The sequence below is a fragment of the Asterias amurensis genome, chromosome 5, assembly GCF_032118995.1.
Source record: "Asterias amurensis chromosome 5, ASM3211899v1".
Classification (NCBI taxonomy): Eukaryota; Metazoa; Echinodermata; class Asteroidea; order Forcipulatida; family Asteriidae; genus Asterias; species Asterias amurensis.
Genome location: NC_092652.1, coordinates 12,473,739 through 12,497,225, shown reverse-complemented (window position 1 = coordinate 12,497,225; position 23,487 = coordinate 12,473,739).

Below are 23,487 nucleotides of genomic sequence, written 5' to 3'. Positions count from 1 at the left end.
TGATTACTTCTTGCGGATACCCCACCCGAGTGTGCCTGTGCAAATTTGAACCCCATCAATGTTTTACTTTGGTGGTAATCGACGTTTTTTTGTCAAATTATGACGTCACTTTTGCACCAAAAAGTTGTAATTCCCAAGGTTTTGCGAATTTTGCATGACTCCACACAGGAAAGTTGTTCAGGATGCTCAACTTGGTCGATTTGCACCGTCAAAACGCGATTTCCAGAGTTGACTATTAGAAAACAAGATGGCCGCTCTTCCCTTTTCCCTGCCCGGGGAATAAACTTTTTAATTTTCGAGCCACCCCGAAAAGCCGAATTAGCGTGATTACTTCTTGCGGATACCCCACCCGAGTGTGCCTGTGCAAATCTGAACCCCGTAATTGTTTTACTTTGGCGGTAATCGACGATTTTTGGACAAATTATGACGTCACTTTTGCACCCAAAAGTTGTAATTCCGAAGGTTTTGCGAATTTTGCATGACTCCACACAGGAAAGTTGTTCAGGATGCTCAACTTGATCGATTTGCACCGTCAAAACGCGATTTCCAGAGTTGACTATTAGAAAAACAAGATGGCCGCTCTTCCCTTTTTCCTGCCCGGGGAATAAACTTTTTAATTTTCGAGCCACCCCGAAAAGCCGAATTAGCGTGATTACTTCTTGCGGATACCCCACCCGAGTGTGCCTGTGCAAATTTGAACCCCATCAATGTTTTACTTTGGCGGTAATCGACGATTTTTTGTCAAATTATGACGTCACTTTTGCACCAAAAAGTTGTAATTCCCTAGGTTTTGCGAATTTTGCATGACTCCACACAGGAAAGTTGTTCAGGATGCTCAACTTGGTCGATTTGCACCGTCAAAACGCGATTTCCAGAGTTGACTATTAGAAAAACAAGATGGCCGCTCTTCCCTTTTCCCTGCCCGGGGAATAAACTTTTTAATTTTCGAGCTCCCGAAAAGCCGAATTAGCATGATTACTTCTTGCGGATACCCCCACCCGAGTGTGCCTGTGCAAATTTGAACCCAGTCAATGTTTTACTTTGGCGGTAATCGACGATTTTTGGACAAATCATGACGTCACTTTTGCACCAAAAAGTTGTAATTCCCAAGGTTTTACGAATTTTGCATGACTCCACAAAGCAAAGTTGTTCAGGATGCTCAACTTGGTCGATTTGCACCGTCAAAACGCGATTTCCAGAGTTGACTATTAGAAAAACAAGATGGCCGCTCTTCCCTTTTCCCTGCCCGGGGAATAAACTTTTTAATTTTCGAGTTCCCAAAAAGCCAAATTAGCGTGATTACTTCTTGCGGATACCCCACCCGAGTGTGCCTGTGCAAATTTGAACCCCATCAATGTTTTACTTTGGCGGTAATCGACGATTTTTTGTCAAATTATGACGTCACTTTTGCACCAAAAAGTTGTAATTCCCAAGGTTTTGCGAATTTTGCATGACTCCACACAGGAAAGTTGTTCAGGATGGTCAACTTGGTCGATTTGCACCGTCAAAACGCGATTTCCAGAGTTGACTATTAGAAAACAAGATGGCCGCTCTTCCCTTTTCCCTGCCCGGGGAATAAACTTTTTAATTTTCGAGCCACCCCGAAAAGCCGAATTAGCGTGATTACTTCTAGCGGATACCCCACCCGAGTGTGCCGGTGCAAATCTGAACCCCGTCAATGTTTTACTTTGGCGGTAGTCGACGATTTTTGGACAAATTATGACGTCACTTTTGCACCAAAAAGTTGTAATTCCCAAGGTTTTGCGAATTTTGCATGACTCCACACAGGAAAGTTGTTCAGGATGCTCAACTTGGTCGATTTGCACGGTCAAAACGCGATTTCCAGAGTTGACTATTAGAAAAACAAGATGGCCGCTCTTCCCTTTTCCCTGCCCGGGGAATAAACTTTTTAATTTTCGAGCTCCCGAAAAGCCGAATTAGCGTGATTACTTCTTGCGGATACCCCACCCGAGTGTGCCTGTGCAAATTTGAACCCCATCAATGTTTTACTTTGGCGGTAATCGACGATTTTTTGTCAAATTATGACGTCACTTTTGCACCAAAAAGTTGTAATTCCCAAGGTTTTGCGAATTTTGCATGACTCCACACAGGAAAGTTGTTAAGGATGCTCAACTTGGTCAATTTGCACCGTAAAAACGCGATATCCAGAGTTGACTATTAGAAAAACAAGATGGCCGCTCTTCCCTTTTCCCTGCACGGGGAATAAACTTTTTAATTTTCGAGCTCCCGAAAAGCCGAATTAGCGTGATTACTTCTTGCGGATACCCCACCCGAGTGAACCCATTTAATGTTTCACTTTTGCGGTAATCGACGATTTTTTGTCAAATTATGACGTCACTTTTGCACCAAAAAGTTGTAATTCCCAAGGTTTTGCGAATTTTGCATGACTCCACACAGGAAAGTTGTTCAGGATGCTCAACTTGGTCGATTTGCACCGTCAAAACGCGATTTCCAGAGTTGACTATTAGAAAACAAGATGGCCGCTCTTCCCTTTTCCCTGCCCGGGGAATAAACTTTTGAATTTTCGAGCCACCCCGAAAAGCCGAATTAGCGTGATTACTTCTTGCGGATACCCCACCCGAGTGTGCCGGTGCAAATCTGAACCCCGTCAATGTTTTACTTTGGCGGTAATCGACGATTTTTGGACAAATCATGACGTCACTTTTGCACCAAAAAGTTGTAATTCCCAAGGTTTTACGAATTTTGCATGACTCCACAAAGCAAAGTTGTTCAGGATGCTCAACTTGGTCGATTTGCACCGTCAAAACGCGATTTCCAGAGTTGACTATTAGAAAAACAAGATGGCCGCTCTTCCCTTTTCCCTGCCCGGGGAATAAACTTTTTAATTTTCGAGTTCCCAAAAAGCCAAATTAGCGTGATTACTTCTTGCGGATACCCCACCCGAGTGTGCCTGTGCAAATTTGAACCCCATCAATGTTTTACTTTGGCGGTAATCGACGATTTTTTGTCAAATTATGACGTCACTTTTGCACCAAAAAGTTGTAATTCCCAAGGTTTTGCGAATTTTGCATGACTCCACACAGGAAAGTTGTTCAGGATGCTCAACTTGGTCGATTTGCACGGTCAAAACGCGATTTCCAGAGTTGACTATTAGAAAAACAAGATGGCCGCTCTTCCCTTTTCCCTGCCCGGGGAATAAACTTTTTAATTTTCGAGCTCCCGAAAAGCCGAATTAGCGTGATTACTTCTTGCGGATACCCCACCCGAGTGTGCCTGTGCAAATTTGAACCCCATCAATGTTTTACTTTGGCGGTAATCGACGATTTTTTGTCAAATTATGACGTCACTTTTGCACCAAAAAGTTGTAATTCCCAAGGTTTTGCGAATTTTGCATGACTCCACACAGGAATGTTGTTCAGGATGCTCAACTTGGTCAATTTGCACCGTAAAAACGCGATATCCAGAGTTGACTATTAGAAAAACAAGATGGCCGCTCTTCCCTTTTCCCTGCACGGGGAATAAACTTTTGAATTTTCGAGCTCCCGAAAAGCCGAATTAGCGTGATTACTTCTTGCGGATACCCCACCCGAGTGAACAAATTTAATGTTTCACTTTTGCGGTAATCGACGATTTTTTGTCAAATTATGACGTCACTTTTGCACCAAAAAGTTGTAATTCCCAAGGTTTTGCGAATTTTGCATGACTCCACACAGGAAAGTTGTTCAGGATGCTCAACTTGGTCGATTTGCACCGTCAAAACGCGATTTCCAGAGTTGACTATTAGAAAACAAGATGGCCGCTCTTCCCTTTTCCCTGCCCGGGGAATAAACTTTTGAATTTTCGAGCCACCCCGAAAAGCCGAATTAGCGTGATTACTTCTTGCGGATACCCCACCCGAGTGTGCCGGTGCAAATCTGAACCCCGTCAATGTTTTACTTTGGCGGTAATCGACGATTTTTGGACAAATCATGACGTCACTTTTGCACCAAAAAGTTGTAATTCCCAAGGTTTTACGAATTTTGCATGACTCCACAAAGCAAAGTTGTTCAGGATGCTCAACTTGGTCGATTTGCACCGTCAAAACGCGATTTCCAGAGTTGACTATTAGAAAAACAAGATGGCCGCTCTTCCCTTTTCCCTGCCCGGGGAATAAACTTTTTAATTTTCGAGTTCCCAAAAAGCCAAATTAGCGTGATTACTTCTTGCGGATACCCCACCCGAGTGTGCCTGTGCAAATTTGAACCCCATCAATGTTTTACTTTGGCGGTAATCGACGATTTTTTGTCAAATTATGACGTCACTTTTGCACCAAAAAGTTGTAATTCCCAAGGTTTTGCGAATTTTGCATGACTCCACACAGGAAAGTTGTTCAGGATGGTCAACTTGGTCGATTTGCACCGTCAAAACGCGATTTCCAGAGTTGACTATTAGAAAACAAGATGGCCGCTCTTCCCTTTTCCCTGCCCGGGGAATAAACTTTTTAATTTTCGAGCCACCCCGAAAAGCCGAATTAGCGTGATTACTTCTTGCGGATACCCCACCCGAGTGTGCCGGTGCAAATCTGAACCCCGTCAATATTTTACTTTGGCGGTAATCGACGATTTTTGGACAAATTATGACGTCACTTTTGCACCAAAAAGTTGTAATTCCCAAGGTTTTGCGAATTTTGCATGACTCCACACAGGAAAGTTGTTCAGGATGCTCAACTTGGTCGATTTGCACGGTCAAAACGCGATTTCCAGAGTTGACTATTAGAAAAACAAGATGGCCGCTCTTCCCTTTTCCCTGCCCGGGGAATAAACTTTTTAATTTTCGAGCTCCCGAAAAGCCGAATTAGCGTGATTACTTCTTGCGGATACCCCACCCGAGTGTGCCTGTGCAAATTTGAACCCCATCAATGTTTTACTTTGGCGGTAATCGACGATTTTTGGTCAAATTATGACGTCACTTTTGCACCAAAAAGTTGTAATTCCCAAGGTTTTGCGAATTTTGCATGACTCCACACAGGAAAGTTGTTCAGGATGCTCAACTTGGTCGATTTGCACCGTCAAAACGCGATTTCCAGAGTTGACTATTAGAAAAACAAGACGGCGCTCTTCCCTTTTCCCTGCCCGGGGAATAAACTTTTTAATTTTCGAGCTCCCGAAAAGCCGAATTAGCATGATTACTTCTTGCGGATACCCCCACCCGAGTGTGCCTGTGCAAATTTGAACCCAGTCAATGTTTTACTTTGGCGGTAATCGACGATTTTTGGTCAAATAATGACGTCACTTTTGCACCAAAAAGTTGTAATTTCCTAGGTTTTGCGAATTTTGCATGACTCCACACAGGAAAGTTGATCAGGATGCTCAACTTGGTCGATTTGCACCGTCAAAACGCGATTTCCAGAGTTGAATATTAGAAAAACAATATGGCCGCTCTTCCCTTTTCCCTGCCCGGGGAATAAACTTTTTAATTTTCGAGCCACCCCGAAAAGCCGAATTAGCGTGATTACTTCTTGCGGATACCCCACCCGAGTGTGCCGGTGCAAATCTGAACCCCGTCAATATTTTACTTTGGCGGTAATCGACGATTTTTTGACAAATAATGACGTCACTTTTGCACCAAAAAGTTGTAATTCCCAAGGTTTTACGAATTTTGCATGACTCCACACAGGAAAGTTGTTCAGGATGCTCAACTTGGTCGATTTGCACCGTCAAAACGCGATTTCCAGAGTTGACTATTAGAAAAACAAGATGGCCGCTCTTCCCTTTTCCCTGCCCGGGGAATAAACTTTTTAATTTTCGAGCTCCCGAAAAGCCGAATTAGCATGATTACTTCTTGCGGATACCCCCACCCGAGTGTGCCTGTGCAAATTTGAACCCAGTCAATGTTTTACTTTGGCGGTAATCGACGATTTTTGGTCAAATAATGACGTCACTTTTGCACCAAAAAGTTGTAATTCCCTAGGTTTTGCGAATTTTGCATGACTCCACACAGGAAAGTTGATCAGGATGCTCAACTTGGTCGATTTGCACCGTCAAAACGCGATTTCCAGAGTTGAATATTAGAAAAACAAGATGGCCGCTCTTCCCTTTTCCCTGCCCGGGGAATAAACTTTTTAATTTTCGAGCTCCCAAAAAGCCAAATTAGCGTGATTACTTCTTGCGGATACCCCACCCGAGTGTGCCTGTGCAAGTTTGAACCCCATCAATGTTTTACTTTGGCGGTAATCGACGATTTTTTGTCAAATTATGACGTCACTTTTGCACCAAAAAGTTGTAATTCCCAAGGTTTTGCGAATTTTGCATGACTCCACACAGGAAAGTTGTTCAGGATGCTCAACTTGGTCGATTTGCACCGTCAAAACGCGATTTCCAGAGTTGACTATTAGAAAACAAGATGGCCGCTCTTCCCTTTTCCCTGCCCGGGGAATAAACTTTTTAATTTTCGAGGCACCCCGAAAAGCCGAATTAGCGTGATTACTTCTTGCGGATACCCCACCCGAGTGTGCCGGTGCAAATCTGAACCCCGTCAATGTTTTACTTTGGCGGTAATCGACGATTTTTTGACAAATTATGACGTCACTTTTGCACCAAAAAGTTGTAATTCCCAGGGTTTTGCGAATTTTGCATGACTCCACACAGGAAAGTTGTTCAGGATGCTCAACTTGATCGATTTGCACCGTCAAAACGCGATTTCCAGAAATGACTATTAGAAAAACAAGATGGCCGCTCTTCCCTTTTCCCTGCCCGGGGAATAAACTTTTTAATTTTCGAGCTCCCGAAAAGCCGAATTAGCGTGATTACTTCTTGCGGATACCCCACCCGAGTGTGCCTGTGCAAATTTGAACCCCATCAATGTTTTACTTTGGCGGTAATCGACGATTTTTTGTCAAATTATGACGTCACTTTTGCACCAAAAAGTTGTAATTCCCAAGGTTTTGCGAATTTTGCATGACTCCACACAGGAAAGTTGTTCAGGATGCTCAACTTGGTCGATTTGCACCGTCAAAACGCGATTTCCAGAGTTGACTATTAGAAAAACAAGATGGCCGCTCTTCCCTTTTCCCTGCCCGGGGAATAAACTTTTTAATTTTCGAGCTCCCGAAAAGCCGAATTAGCATGATTACTTCTTGCGGATACCCCCACCCGAGTGTGCCTGTGCAAATTTGAACCCAGTCAATGTTTTACTTTGGCGGTAATCGACGATTTTTGGTCAAATAATGACGTCACTTTTGCACCAAAAAGTTGTAATTCCCTAGGTTTTGCGAATTTTGCATGACTCCACACAGGAAAGTTGATCAGGATGCTCAACTTGGTCGATTTGCACCGTCAAAACGCGATTTCCAGAGTTGAATATTAGAAAAACAAGATGGCCGCTCTTCCCTTTTCCCTGCCCGGGGAATAAACTTTTTAATTTTCGAGCCACCCCGAAAAGCCGAATTAGCGTGATTACTTCTTGCGGATACCCCACCCGAGTGTGCCGGTGCAAATCTGAACCCCGTCAATGTTTTACTTTGGCGGTAATCGACGATTTTTTGACAAATAATGACGTCACTTTGGCACCAAAAAGTTGTAATTCCCAAGGTTTTACGAATTTTGCATGACTCCACACAGGAAAGTTGTTCAGGATGCTCAACTTGGTCGATTTGCACCGTCAAAACGCGATTTCCAGAGTTGACTATTAGAAAAACAAGATGGCTGCTCTTCCCTTTTCCCTGCCCGGGGAATAAACTTTTTCATTTTCGAGCTCCCGAAAAGCCGAATTAGCATGATTACTTCTTGCGGATACCCCCACCCGAGTGTGCCTGTGCAAATTTGAACCCAGTCAATGTTTTACTTTGGCGGTAATCGACGATTTTTGGTCAAATAATGACGTCACTTTTGCACCAAAAAGTTGTAATTCCCTAGGTTTTGCGAATTTTGCATGACTCCACACAGGAAAGTTGATCAGGATGCTCAACTTGGTCGATTTGCACCGTCAAAACGCGATTTCCAGAGTTGAATATTAGAAAAACAAGATGGCCGCTCTTCCCTTTTCCCTGCCCGGGGAATAAACTTTTTAATTTTCGAGCTCCCAAAAAGCCAAATTAGCGTGATTACTTCTTGCGGATACCCCACCCGAGTGTGCCTGTGCAAATTTGAACCCCATCAATGTTTTACTTTGGCGGTAATCGACGATTTTTTGTCAAATTATGACGTCACTTTTGCACCAAAAAGTTGTAATTCCCAAGGTTTTGCGAATTTTGCATGACTCCACACAGGAAAGTTGTTCAGGATGCTCAACTTGGTCAATTTGCACCGTAAAAACGCGATATCCAGAGTTGACTATTAGAAAAACAAGATGGCCGCTCTTCCCTTTTCCCTGCACGGGGAATAAACTTTTTAATTTTCGAGCTCCCGAAAAGCCGAATTAGCGTGATTACTTCTTGCGGATACCCCACCCGAGTGAACCCATTTAATGTTTCACTTTTGCGGTAATCGACGATTTTTTGTCAAATTATGACGTCACTTTTGCACCAAAAAGTTGTAATTCCCAAGGTTTTGCGAATTTTGCATGACTCCACACAGGAAAGTTGTTCAGGATGCTCAACTTGGTCGATTTGCACCGTCAAAACGCGATTTCCAGAGTTGACTATTAGAAAACAAGATGGCCGCTCTTCCCTTTTCCCTGCCCGGGGAATAAACTTTTTAATTTTCGAGCCACCCCGAAAAGCCGAATTAGCGTGATTACTTCTTGCGGATACCCCACCCGAGTGTGCCTGTGCAAATCTGAACCCCGTCATTGTTTTACTTTGGCGGTAATCGACGATTTTTGGACAAATTATGACGTCACTTTTGCACCAAAAAGTTGTAATTCCGAAGGTTTTGCGAATTTTGCATGACTCCACACAGGAAAGTTGTTCAGGATGCTCAACTTGATCGATTTGCACCGTCAAAACGCGATTTCCAGAGTTGACTATTAGAAAAACAAGATGGCCGCTCTTCCCTTTTCCCTGCCCGGGGAATAAACTTTTTAATTTTCGAGCTCCCGAAAAGCCGAATTAGCGTGATTACTTCTTGCGGATACCCCACCCGAGTGTGCGTGTGCAAATTTGAACCCCATCAATGTTTTACTTTGGCGGTAATCGACGATTTTTTGTCAAATTATGACGTCACTTTTGCACCAAAAAGTTGTAATTCCCAAGGTTTTGCGAATTTTGCATGACTCCACACAGGAAAGTTGTTCAGGATGCTCAACTTGGTCGATTTGCACCGTCAAAACGCGATTTCCAGAGTTGACTATTAGAAAAACAAGACGGCGCTCTTCCCTTTTCCCTGCCCGGGGAATAAACTTTTTAATTTTCGAGCTCCCGAAAAGCCGAATTAGCATGATTACTTCTTGCGGATACCCCCACCCGAGTGTGCCTGTGCAAATTTGAACCCAGTCATGGTTTTACTTTGGCGGTAATCGACGATTTTTGGTCAAATAATGACGTCACTTTTGCACCAAAAAGTTGTAATTTCCTAGGTTTTGCGAATTTTGCATGACTCCACACAGGAAAGTTGATCAGGATGCTCAACTTGGTCGATTTGCACCGTCAAAACGCGATTTCCAGAGTTGAATATTAGAAAAACAATATGGCCGCTCTTCTCTTTTCCCTGCCCGGGGAATAAACTTTTTAATTTTCGAGCCACCCCGAAAAGCCGAATTAGCGTGATTACTTCTTGCGGATACCCCACCCGAGTGTGCCGGTGCAAATCTGAACCCCGTCAATATTTTACTTTGGCGGTAATCGACGATTTTTTGACAAATAATGACGTCACTTTTGCACCAAAAAGTTGTAATTCCCAAGGTTTTGCGAATTTTGCATGACTCCACACAGGAAAGTTGTTCAGGATGCTCAACTTGGTCGATTTGCACCGTCAAAACGCGATTTCCAGAGTTGACTATTAGAAAAACAAGATGGCCGCTCTTCCCTTTTCCCTGCACGGGGAATAAACTTTTTAATTTTCGAGCTCCCGAAAAGCCGAATTAGCGTGATTACTTCTTGCGGATACCCCCACCCGAGTGTGCCTGTGCAAATTTGAACCCAGTCAATGTTTTACTTTGGCGGTAATCGACGATTTTTGGTCAAATAATGACGTCACTTTTGCACCAAAAAGTTGTAATTCCCTAGGTTTTGCGAATTTTGCATGACTCCACACAGGAAAGTTGATCAGGATGCTCAACTTGGTCGATTTGCACCGTCAAAACGCGATTTCCAGAGTTGAATATTAGAAAAACAAGATGGCCGCTCTTCCCTTTTCCCTGCCCGGGGAATAAACTTTTTAATTTTCGAGCTCCCAAAAAGCCAAATTAGCGTGATTACTTCTTGCGGATACCCCACCCGAGTGTGCCTGTGCAAATTTGAACCCCATCAATGTTTTACTTTGGCAGTAATCGACGATTTTTTGTCAAATTATGACGTCACTTTTGCACCAAAAAGTTGTAATTCCCAAGGTTTTGCGAATTTTGCATGACTCCACACAGGAAAGTTGTTCAGGATGCTCAACTTGGTCGATTTGCACCGTCAAAACGCGATTTCCAGAGTTGACTATTAGAAAACAAGATGGCCGCTCTTCCCTTTTCCCTGCCCGGGGAATAAACTTTTTAATTTTCGAGCCACCCCGAAAAGCCGAATTAGCGTGATTACTTCTTGCGGATACCCCACCCGAGTGTGCCGGTGCAAATCTGAATCCCGTCAATGTTTTACTTTGGCGGTAATCGACGATTTTTTGACAAATTATGACGTCACTTTTGCACCAAAAAGTTGTAATTCCCAAGGTTTTGCGAATTTTGCATGACTCCACACAGGAAAGTTGTTCAGGATGCTCAACTTGATCGATTTGCACCGTCAAAACGCGATTTCCAGAGTTGACTATTAGAAAAACAAGATGGCCGCTCTTCCCTTTTCCCTGCCCGGGGAATAAACTTTTTAATTTTCGAGCTCCCGAAAAGCCGAATTAGCGTGATTACTTCTTGCGGATACCCCACCCGAGTGTGCCTGTGCAAATTTGAACCCCATCAATGTTTTACTTTGGCGGTAATCGACGATTTTTTGTCAAATTATGACGTCACTTTTGCACCAAAAAGTTGTAATTCCCAAGGTTTTGCGAATTTTGCATGACTCCACACAGGAAAGTTGTTCAGGATGCTCAACTTGGTCGATTTGCACCGTCAAAACGCGATTTCCAGAGTTGACTATTAGAAAAACAAGATGGCCGCTCTTCCCTTTTCCCTGCCCGGGGAATAAACTTTTTAATTTTCGAGCTCCCGAAAAGCCGAATTAGCATGATTACTTCTTGCGGATACCCCCACCCGAGTGTGCCTGTGCAAATTTGAACCCAGTCAATGTTTTACTTTGGCGGTAATCGACGATTTTTGGTCAAATAATGACGTCACTTTTGCACCAAAAAGTTGTAATTCCCAAGGTTTTGCGAATTTTGCATGACTCCACACAGGAAAGTTGATCAGGATGCTCAACTTGGTCGATTTGCACCGTCAAAACGCGATTTCCAGAGTTGAATATTAGAAAAACAAGATGGCCGCTCTTCCCTTTTCCCTGCCCGGGGAATAAACTTTTTAATTTTCGAGCCACCCCGAAAAGCCGAATTAGCGTGATTACTTCTTGCGGATACCCCACCCGAGTGTGCCGGTGCAAATCTGAACCCCGTCAATGTTTTACTTTGGCGGTAATCGACGATTTTTTGACAAATAATGACGTCACTTTGGCACCAAAAAGTTGTAATTCCCAAGGTTTTACGAATTTTGCATGACTCCACACAGGAAAGTTGTTCAGGATGCTCAACTTGGTCGATTTGCACCGTCAAAACGCGATTTCCAGAGTTGACTATTAGAAAAACAAGATGGCTGCTCTTCCCTTTTCCCTGCCGGGGGAATAAACTTTTTCATTTTCGAGCTCCCGAAAAGCCGAATTAGCATGATTACTTCTTGCGGATACCCCCACCCGAGTGTGCCTGTGCAAATTTGAACCCAGTCAATGTTTTACTTTGGCGGTAATCGACGATTTTTGGTCAAATAATGACGTCACTTTTGCACCAAAAAGTTGTAATTCCCTAGGTTTTGCGAATTTTGCATGACTCCACACAGGAAAGTTGATCAGGATGCTCAACTTGGTCGATTTGCACCGTCAAAACGCGATTTCCAGAGTTGAATATTAGAAAAACAAGATGGCCGCTCTTCCCTTTTCCCTGCCCGGGGAATAAACTTTTTAATTTTCGAGCTCCCAAAAAGCCAAATTAGCGTGATTACTTCTTGCGGATACCCCACCCGAGTGTGCCTGTGCAAATTTGAACCCCATCAATGTTTTACTTTGGCGGTAATCGACGATTTTTTGTCAAATTATGACGTCACTTTTGCACCAAAAAGTTGTAATTCCCAAGGTTTTGCGAATTTTGCATGACTCCACACAGGAAAGTTGTTCAGGATGCTCAACTTGGTCGATTTGCACCGTCAAAACGCGATTTCCAGAGTTGACTATTAGAAAACAAGATGGCCACTCTTCCCTTTTCCCTGCCCGGGGAATAAACTTTTTAATTTTCGAACCACCCCGAAAAGCCGAATTAGCGTGATTACTTCTTGCGGATACCCCACCCGAGTGTGCCGGTGCAAATCTGAATCCCGTCAATGTTTTACTTTGGCGGTAATCGACGATTTTTTGACAAATTATGACGTCACTTTTGCACCAAAAAGTTGTAATTCCCAAGGTTTTGCGAATTTTGCATGACTCCACACAGGAAAGTTGTTCAGGATGCTCAACTTGATCGATTTGCACCGTCAAAACGCGATTTCCAGAGTTGACTATTAGAAAAACAAGATGGCCGCTCTTCCCTTTTCCCTGCCCGGGGAATAAACTTTTTAATTTTCGAGCTCCCGAAAAGCCGAATTAGCGTGATTACTTCTTGCGGATACCCCACCCGAGTGTGCCTGTGCAAATTTGAACCCCATCAATGTTTTACTTTGGCGGTAATCGACGATTTTTTGTCAAATTATGACGTCACTTTTGCACCAAAAAGTTGTAATTCCCAAGGTTTTGCGAATTTTGCATGACTCCACACAGGAAAGTTGTTCAGGATGCTCAACTTGGTCGATTTGCACCGTCAAAACGCGATTTCCAGAGTTGACTATTAGAAAAACAAGATGGCCGCTCTTCCCTTTTCCCTGCCCGGGGAATAAACTTTTTAATTTTCGAGCTCCCGAAAAGCCGAATTAGCATGATTACTTCTTGCGGATACCCCCACCCGAGTGTGCCTGTGCAAATTTGAACCCAGTCAATGTTTTACTTTGGCGGTAATCGACGATTTTTGGTCAAATAATGACGTCACTTTTGCACCAAAAAGTTGTAATTCCCAAGGTTTTGCGAATTTTGCATGACTCCACACAGGAAAGTTGATCAGGATGCTCAACTTGGTCGATTTGCACCGTCAAAACGCGATTTCCAGAGTTGAATATTAGAAAAACAAGATGGCCGCTCTTCCCTTTTCCCTGCCCGGGGAATAAACTTTTTAATTTTCGAGCCACCCCGAAAAGCCGAATTAGCGTGATTACTTCTTGCGGATACCCCACCCGAGTGTGCCGGTGCAAATCTGAACCCCGTCAATGTTTTACTTTGGCGGTAATCGACGATTTTTTGACAAATAATGACGTCACTTTGGCACCAAAAAGTTGTAATTCCCAAGGTTTTACGAATTTTGCATGACTCCACACAGGAAAGTTGTTCAGGATGCTCAACTTGGTCGATTTGCACCGTCAAAACGCGATTTCCAGAGTTGACTATTAGAAAAACAAGATGGCTGCTCTTCCCTTTTCCCTGCCGGGGGAATAAACTTTTTCATTTTCGAGCTCCCGAAAAGCCGAATTAGCATGATTACTTCTTGCGGATACCCCCACCCGAGTGTGCCTGTGCAAATTTGAACCCAGTCAATGTTTTACTTTGGCGGTAATCGACGATTTTTGGTCAAATAATGACGTCACTTTTGCACCAAAAAGTTGTAATTCCCTAGGTTTTGCGAATTTTGCATGACTCCACACAGGAAAGTTGATCAGGATGCTCAACTTGGTCGATTTGCACCGTCAAAACGCGATTTCCAGAGTTGAATATTAGAAAAACAAGATGGCCGCTCTTCCCTTTTCCCTGCCCGGGGAATAAACTTTTTAATTTTCGAGCTCCCAAAAAGCCAAATTAGCGTGATTACTTCTTGCGGATACCCCACCCGAGTGTGCCTGTGCAAATTTGAACCCCATCAATGTTTTACTTTGGCGGTAATCGACGATTTTTTGTCAAATTATGACGTCACTTTTGCACCAAAAAGTTGTAATTCCCAAGGTTTTGCGAATTTTGCATGACTCCACACAGGAAAGTTGTTCAGGATGCTCAACTTGGTCGATTTGCACCGTCAAAACGCGATTTCCAGAGTTGACTATTAGAAAACAAGATGGCCACTCTTCCCTTTTCCCTGCCCGGGGAATAAACTTTTTAATTTTCGAACCACCCCGAAAAGCCGAATTAGCGTGATTACTTCTTGCGGATACCCCACCCGAGTGTGCCGGTGCAAATCTGAACCCCGTCAATGTTTTACTTTGGCGGTAATCGACGATTTTTGGACAAATTATGACGTCACTTTTGCACCAAAAAGTTGTAATTCCCAAGGTTTTACGAATTTTGCATGACTCCACACAGGAAAGTTGTTCAGGATGCTCAACTTGATCGATTTGCACCGTCAAAACGCGATTTCCAGAGTTGACTATTAGAAAAACAAGATGGCCGCTCTTCCCTTTTCCCTGCCCGGGGAATAAACTTTTTAATTTTCGAGCTCCCGAAAAGCCGAATTAGCGTGATTACTTCTTGCGGATACCCCACCCGAGTGTGCCTGTGCAAATTTGAACCCCATCAATGTTTTACTTTGGCGGTAATCGACGATTTTTTGTCAAATTATGACGTCACTTTTGCACCAAAAAGTTGTAATTCCCAAGGTTTTGCGAATTTTGCATGACTCCACACAGGAAAGTTGTTCAGGATGCTCAACTTGGTCGATTTGCACCGTCAAAACGCGATTTCCAGAGTTGACTATTAGAAAAACAAGATGGCCGCTCTTCCCTTTTCCCTGCCCGGGGAATAAACTTTTTAATTTTCGAGCTCCCGAAAAGCCGAATTAGCATGATTACTTCTTGCGGATACCCCCACCCGAGTGTGCCTGTGCAAATTTGAACCCAGTCAATGTTTTACTTTGGCGGTAATCGACGATTTTTGGTCAAATAATGACGTCACTTTTGCACCAAAAAGTTGTAATTCCCAAGGTTTTGCGAATTTTGCATGACTCCACACAGGAAAGTTGATCAGGATGCTCAACTTGGTCGATTTGCACCGTCAAAACGCGATTTCCAGAGTTGAATATTAGAAAAACAAGATGGCCGCTCTTCCCTTTTCCCTGCCCGGGGAATAAACTTTTTAATTTTCGAGCCACCCGGAAAAGCCGAATTAGCGTGATTACTTCTTGCGGATACCCCACCCGAGTGTGCCGGTGCAAATCTGAACCCCGTCAATGTTTTACTTTGGCGGTAATCGACGATTTTTTGACAAATAATGACGTCACTTTGGCACCAAAAAGTTGTAATTCCCAAGGTTTTACGAATTTTGCATGACTCCACACAGGAAAGTTGTTCAGGATGCTCAACTTGGTCGATTTGCACCGTCAAAACGCGATTTCCAGAGTTGACTATTAGAAAAACAAGATGGCTGCTCTTCCCTTTTCCCTGCCGGGGGAATAAACTTTTTCATTTTCGAGCTCCCGAAAAGCCGAATTAGCATGATTACTTCTTGCGGATACCCCCACCCGAGTGTGCCTGTGCAAATTTGAACCCAGTCAATGTTTTACTTTGGCGGTAATCGACGATTTTTGGTCAAATAATGACGTCACTTTTGCACCAAAAAGTTGTAATTCCCTAGGTTTTGCGAATTTTGCATGACTCCACACAGGAAAGTTGATCAGGATGCTCAACTTGGTCGATTTGCACCGTCAAAACGCGATTTCCAGAGTTGAATATTAGAAAAACAAGATGGCCGCTCTTCCCTTTTCCCTGCCCGGGGAATAAACTTTTTAATTTTCGAGCTCCCAAAAAGCCAAATTAGCGTGATTACTTCTTGCGGATACCCCACCCGAGTGTGCCTGTGCAAATTTGAACCCCATCAATGTTTTACTTTGGCGGTAATCGACGATTTTTTGTCAAATTATGACGTCACTTTTGCACCAAAAAGTTGTAATTCCCAAGGTTTTGCGAATTTTGCATGACTCCACACAGGAAAGTTGTTCAGGATGCTCAACTTGGTCGATTTGCACCGTCAAAACGCGATTTCCAGAGTTGACTATTAGAAAACAAGATGGCCACTCTTCCCTTTTCCCTGCCCGGGGAATAAACTTTTTAATTTTCGAGCCACCCCGAAAAGCCGAATTAGCGTGATTACTTCTTGCGGATACCCCACCCGAGTGTGCCGGTGCAAATCTGAACCCCGTCAATGTTTTACTTTGGCGGTAATCGACGATTTTTGGACAAATTATGACGTCACTTTTGCACCAAAAAGTTGTAATTCCCAAGGTTTTACGAATTTTGCATGACTCCACACAGGAAAGTTGTTCAGGATGCTCAACTTGGTCGATTTGCACCGTCAAAACGCGATTTCCAGAGTTGACTATTAGAAAAACAAGATGGCCGCTCTTCCCTTTTCCCTGCCCGGGGAATAAACTTTTTCATTTTCGAGCTCCCGAAAAGCCGAATTAGCGTGATTACTTCTTGCGGATACCCCACCCGAGTGTGCCTGTGCAAATCTGAACCCCGTCAATGTTTTACTTTGGCGGTAATCGACGATTTTTTGTCAAATTATGACGTCACTTTTGCACCAAAAAGTTGTAATTCCCAAGGTTTTACGAATTTTGCATGACTCCACACAGGAAAGTTGTTCAGGATGCTCAACTTGGTCGATTTGCACCGTCAAAACGCGATTTCCAGAGTTGACTATTAGAAAACAAGATGGCCACTCTTCCCTTTTCCCTGCCCGGGGAATAAACTTTTTAATTTTCGAGCCACCCCGAAAAGCCGAATTAGCGTGATTACTTCTTGCGGATACCCCACCCGAGTGTGCCGGTGCAAATCTGAACCCCGTCAATGTTTTACTTTGGCGGTAATCGACGATTTTTGGACAAATTATGACGTCACTTTTGCACCAAAAAGTTGTAATTCCCAAGGTTTTACGAATTTTGCATGACTCCACACAGGAAAGTTGTTCAGGATGCTCAACTTGGTCGATTTGCACCGTCAAAACGCGATTTCCAGAGTTGACTATTAGAAAAACAAGATGGCCGCTCTTCCCTTTTCCCTGCCCGGGGAATAAACTTTTTCATTTTCGAGCTCCCGAAAAGCCGAATTAGCGTGATTACTTCTTGCGGATACCCCACCCGAGTGTGCCTGTGCAAATCTGAACCCCGTCAATGTTTTACTTTGGCGGTAATCGACGATTTTTTGTCAAATTATGACGTCACTTTTGCACCAAAAAGTTGTAATTCCCAAGGTTTTACGAATTTTGCATGACTCCACACAGGAAAGTTGTTCAGGATGCTCAACTTGGTCGATTTGCACCGTCAAAACGCGATTTCCAGAGTTGACTATTAGAAAAACAAGATGGCCGCTCTTCCCTTTTCCCTGCCCGGGGAATAAACTTTTTAATTTTCGAGCTCCCGAAAAGCCGAATTAGCATGATTACTTCTTGCGGATACCCCCACCCGAGTGTGCCTGTGCAAATTTGAACCCAGTCAATGTTTTACTTTGGCGGTAATCGACGATTTTTGGTCAAATAATGACGTCACTTTTGCACCAAAAAGTTGTAATTCCCAAGGTTTTGCGAATTTTGCATGACTCCACACAGGAAAGTTGATCAGGATGCTCAACTTGGTCGATTTGCACCGTCAAAACGCGATTTCCAGAGTTGAATATTAGAAAAACAAGATGGCCGCTCTTCCCTTTTCCCTGCCCGGGGAATAAACTTTTTAATTTTCGAGCCACCCCGAAAAGCCGAATTAGCGTGATTACTTCTTGCGGATACCCCACCCGAGTGTGCCGGTGCAAATCTGAACCCCGTCAATGTTTTACTTTGGCGGTAATCGACGATTTTTTGACAAATAATGACGTCACTTTGGCACCAAAAAGTTGTAATTCCCAAGGTTTTACGAATTTTGCATGACTCCACACAGGAAAGTTGTTCAGGATGCTCAACTTGGTCGATTTGCACCGTCAAAACGCGATTTCCAGAGTTGACTATTAGAAAAACAAATAGGCTGCTCTTCCCTTTTCCCTGCCCGGGGAATAAACTTTTTCATTTTCGAGCTCCCGAAAAGCCGAATTAGCATGATTACTTCTTGCGGATACCCCCACCCGAGTGTGCCTGTGCAAATTTGAACCCAGTCAATGTTTTACTTTGGCGGTAATCGACGATTTTTGGTCAAATAATGACGTCACTTTTGCACCAAAAAGTTGTAATTCCCTAGGTTTTGCGAATTTTGCATGACTCCACACAGGAAAGTTGATCAGGATGCTCAACTTGGTCGATTTGCACCGTCAAAACGCGATTTCCAGAGTTGAATATTAGAAAAACAAGATGGCCGCTCTTCCCTTTTCCCTGCCCGGGGAATAAACTTTTTAATTTTCGAGCTCCCAAAAAGCCAAATTAGCGTGATTACTTCTTGCGGATACCCCACCCGAGTGTGCCTGTGCAAATTTGAACCCCATCAATGTTTTACTTTGGCGGTAATCGACGATTTTTTGTCAAATTATGACGTCACTTTTGCACCAAAAAGTTGTAATTCCCAAGGTTTTGCGAATTTTGCATGACTCCACACAGGAAAGTTGTTCAGGATGCTCAACTTGGTCGATTTGCACCGTCAAAACGCGATTTCCAGAGTTGACTATTAGAAAACAAGATGGCCACTCTTCCCTTTTCCCTGCCCGGGGAATAAACTTTTTAATTTTCGAGCCACCCCGAAAAGCCGAATTAGCGTGATTACTTCTTGCGGATACCCCACCCGAGTGTGCCGGTGCAAATCTGAACCCCGTCAATGTTTTACTTTGGCGGTAATCGACGATTTTTGGACAAATTATGACGTCACTTTTGCACCAAAAAGTTGTAATTCCCAAGGTTTTACGAATTTTGCATGACTCCACACAGGAAAGTTGTTCAGGATGCTCAACTTGGTCGATTTGCACCGTCAAAACGCGATTTCCAGAGTTGACTATTAGAAAAACAAGATGGCCGCTCTTCCCTTTTCCCTGCCCGGGGAATAAACTTTTTAATTTTCGAGCTCCCGAAAAGCCGAATTAGCGTGATTACTTCTTGCGGATACCCCACCCGAGTGTGCCTGTGCAAATTTGAACCCCATCAATGTTTTACTTTGGCGGTAATCGACGATTTTTTGTCAAATTATGACGTCACTTTTGCACCAAAAAGTTGTAATTCCCAAGGTTTTGCGAATTTTGCATGACTCCACACAGGAAAGTTGATCAGGATGCTCAACTTGGTCGATTTGCACCGTCAAAACGCGATTTCCAGAGTTGAATATTAGAAAAACAAGATGGCCGCTCTTCCCTTTTCCCTGCCCGGGGAATAAACTTTTTAATTTTCGAGCCACCCGGAAAAGCCGAATTAGCGTGATTACTTCTTGCGGATACCCCACCCGAGTGTGCCGGTGCAAATCTGAACCCCGTCAATGTTTTACTTTGGCGGTAATCGACGATTTTTTGACAAATAATGACGTCACTTTGGCACCAAAAAGTTGTAATTCCCAAGGTTTTACGAATTTTGCATGACTCCACACAGGAAAGTTGTTCAGGATGCTCAACTTGGTCGATTTGCACCGTCAAAACGCGATTTCCAGAGTTGACTATTAGAAAAACAAGATGGCTGCTCTTCCCTTTTCCCTGCCGGGGGAATAAACTTTTTCATTTTCGAGCTCCCGAAAAGCCGAATTAGCATGATTACTTCTTGCGGATACCCCCACCCGAGTGTGCCTGTGCAAATTTGAACCCAGTCAATGTTTTACTTTGGCGGTAATCGACGATTTTTGGTCAAATAATGACGTCACTTTTGCACCAAAAAGTTGTAATTCCCTAGGTTTTGCGAATTTTGCATGACTCCACACAGGAAAGTTGATCAGGATGCTCAACTTGGTCGATTTGCACCGTCAAAACGCGATTTCCAGAGTTGAATATTAGAAAAACAAGATGGCCGCTCTTCCCTTTTCCCTGCCCGGGGAATAAACTTTTTAATTTTCGAGCTCCCAAAAAGCCAAATTAGCGTGATTACTTCTTGCGGATACCCCACCCGAGTGTGCCTGTGCAAATTTGAACCCCATCAATGTTTTACTTTGGCGGTAATCGACGATTTTTTGTCAAATTATGACGTCACTTTTGCACCAAAAAGTTGTAATTCCCAAGGTTTTGCGAATTTTGCATGACTCCACACAGGAAAGTTGTTCAGGATGCTCAACTTGGTCGATTTGCACCGTCAAAACGCGATTTCCAGAGTTGACTATTAGAAAACAAGATGGCCACTCTTCCCTTTTCCCTGCCCGGGGAATAAACTTTTTAATTTTCGAGCCACCCCGAAAAGCCGAATTAGCGTGATTACTTCTTGCGGATACCCCACCCGAGTGTGCCGGTGCAAATCTGAACCCCGTCAATGTTTTACTTTGGCGGTAATCGACGATTTTTGGACAAATTATGACGTCACTTTTGCACCAAAAAGTTGTAATTCCCAAGGTTTTACGAATTTTGCATGACTCCACACAGGAAAGTTGTTCAGGATGCTCAACTTGGTCGATTTGCACCGTCAAAACGCGATTTCCAGAGTTGACTATTAGAAAAACAAGATGGCCGCTCTTCCCTTTTCCCTGCCCGGGGAATAAACTTTTTCATTTTCGAGCTCCCGAAAAGCCGAATTAGCGTGATTACTTCTTGCGGATACCCCACCCGAGTGTGCCTGTGCAAATCTGAACCCCGTCAATGTTTTACTTTGGCGGTAATCGACGATTTTTTGTCAAATTATGACGTCACTTTTGCACCAAAAAGTTGTAATTCCCAAGGTTTTACGAATTTTGCATGACTCCACACAGGAAAGTTGTTCAGGATGCTCAACTTGGTCGATTTGCACCGTCAAAACGCGATTTCCAGAGTTGACTATTAGAAAAACAAGATGGCCGCTCTTCCCTTTTCCCTGCCCGGGGAATAAACTTTTTAATTTTCGAGCTCCCGAAAAGCCGAATTAGCATGATTACTTCTTGCGGATACCCCCACCCGAGTGTGCCTGTGCAAATTTGAACCCAGTCAATGTTTTACTTTGGCGGTAATCGACGATTTTTGGTCAAATAATGACGTCACTTTTGCACCAAAAAGTTGTAATTCCCAAGGTTTTGCGAATTTTGCATGACTCCACACAGGAAAGTTGATCAGGATGCTCAACTTGGTCGATTTGCACCGTCAAAACGCGATTTCCAGAGTTGAATATTAGAAAAACAAGATGGCCGCTCTTCCCTTTTCCCTGCCCGGGGAATAAACTTTTTAATTTTCGAGCCACCCCGAAAAGCCGAATTAGCGTGATTACTTCTTGCGGATACCCCACCCGAGTGTGCCGGTGCAAATCTGAACCCCGTCAATGTTTTACTTTGGCGGTAATCGACGATTTTTTGACAAATAATGACGTCACTTTGGCACCAAAAAGTTGTAATTCCCAAGGTTTTACGAATTTTGCATGACTCCACACAGGAAAGTTGTTCAGGATGCTCAACTTGGTCGATTTGCACCGTCAAAACGCGATTTCCAGAGTTGACTATTAGAAAAACAAATAGGCTGCTCTTCCCTTTTCCCTGCCCGGGGAATAAACTTTTTCATTTTCGAGCTCCCGAAAAGCCGAATTAGCATGATTACTTCTTGCGGATACCCCCACCCGAGTGTGCCTGTGCAAATTTGAACCCAGTCAATGTTTTACTTTGGCGGTAATCGACGATTTTTGGTCAAATAATGACGTCACTTTTGCACCAAAAAGTTGTAATTCCCTAGGTTTTGCGAATTTTGCATGACTCCACACAGGAAAGTTGATCAGGATGCTCAACTTGGTCGATTTGCACCGTCAAAACGCGATTTCCAGAGTTGAATATTAGAAAAACAAGATGGCCGCTCTTCCCTTTTCCCTGCCCGGGGAATAAACTTTTTAATTTTCGAGCTCCCAAAAAGCCAAATTAGCGTGATTACTTCTTGCGGATACCCCACCCGAGTGTGCCTGTGCAAATTTGAACCCCATCAATGTTTTACTTTGGCGGTAATCGACGATTTTTTGTCAAATTATGACGTCACTTTTGCACCAAAAAGTTGTAATTCCCAAGGTTTTGCGAATTTTGCATGACTCCACACAGGAAAGTTGTTCAGGATGCTCAACTTGGTCGATTTGCACCGTCAAAACGCGATTTCCAGAGTTGACTATTAGAAAACAAGATGGCCACTCTTCCCTTTTCCCTGCCCGGGGAATAAACTTTTTAATTTTCGAGCCACCCCGAAAAGCCGAATTAGCGTGATTACTTCTTGCGGATACCCCACCCGAGTGTGCCGGTGCAAATCTGAACCCCGTCAATGTTTTACTTTGGCGGTAATCGACGATTTTTGGACAAATTATGACGTCACTTTTGCACCAAAAAGTTGTAATTCCCAAGGTTTTACGAATTTTGCATGACTCCACACAGGAAAGTTGTTCAGGATGCTCAACTTGGTCGATTTGCACCGTCAAAACGCGATTTCCAGAGTTGACTATTAGAAAAACAAGATGGCCGCTCTTCCCTTTTCCCTGCCCGGGGAATAAACTTTTTAATTTTCGAGCTCCCGAAAAGCCGAATTAGCGTGATTACTTCTTGCGGATACCCCACCCGAGTGTGCCTGTGCAAATTTGAACCCCATCAATGTTTTACTTTGGCGGTAATCGACGATTTTTTGTCAAATTATGACGTCACTTTTGCACCAAAAAGTTGTAATTCCCAAGGTTTTGCGAATTTTGCATGACTCCACACAGGAAAGTTGTTCAGGATGCTCAACTTGGTCGATTTGCACCGTCAAAACGCGATTTCCAGAGTTGACTATTAGAAAACAAGATGGCCGCTCTTCCCTTTTCCCTGCCCGGGGAATAAACTTTTTAATTTTCGAGCCACCCCGAAAAGCCGAATTAGCGTGATTACTTCTTGCGGATACCCCACCCAAGTGTGCCGGTGCAAATCTGAACCCCGTCAATGTTTTACTTTGGCGGTAATCGACGATTTTTGGACAAATTATGACGTCACTTTTGCACCAAAAAGTTGTAATTCCCAAGGTTTTACGAATTTTGCATGACTCCACAAAGCAAAGTTGTTCAGGATGCTCAACTTGGTCGATTTGCACCGTCAAAACGCGATTTCCAGA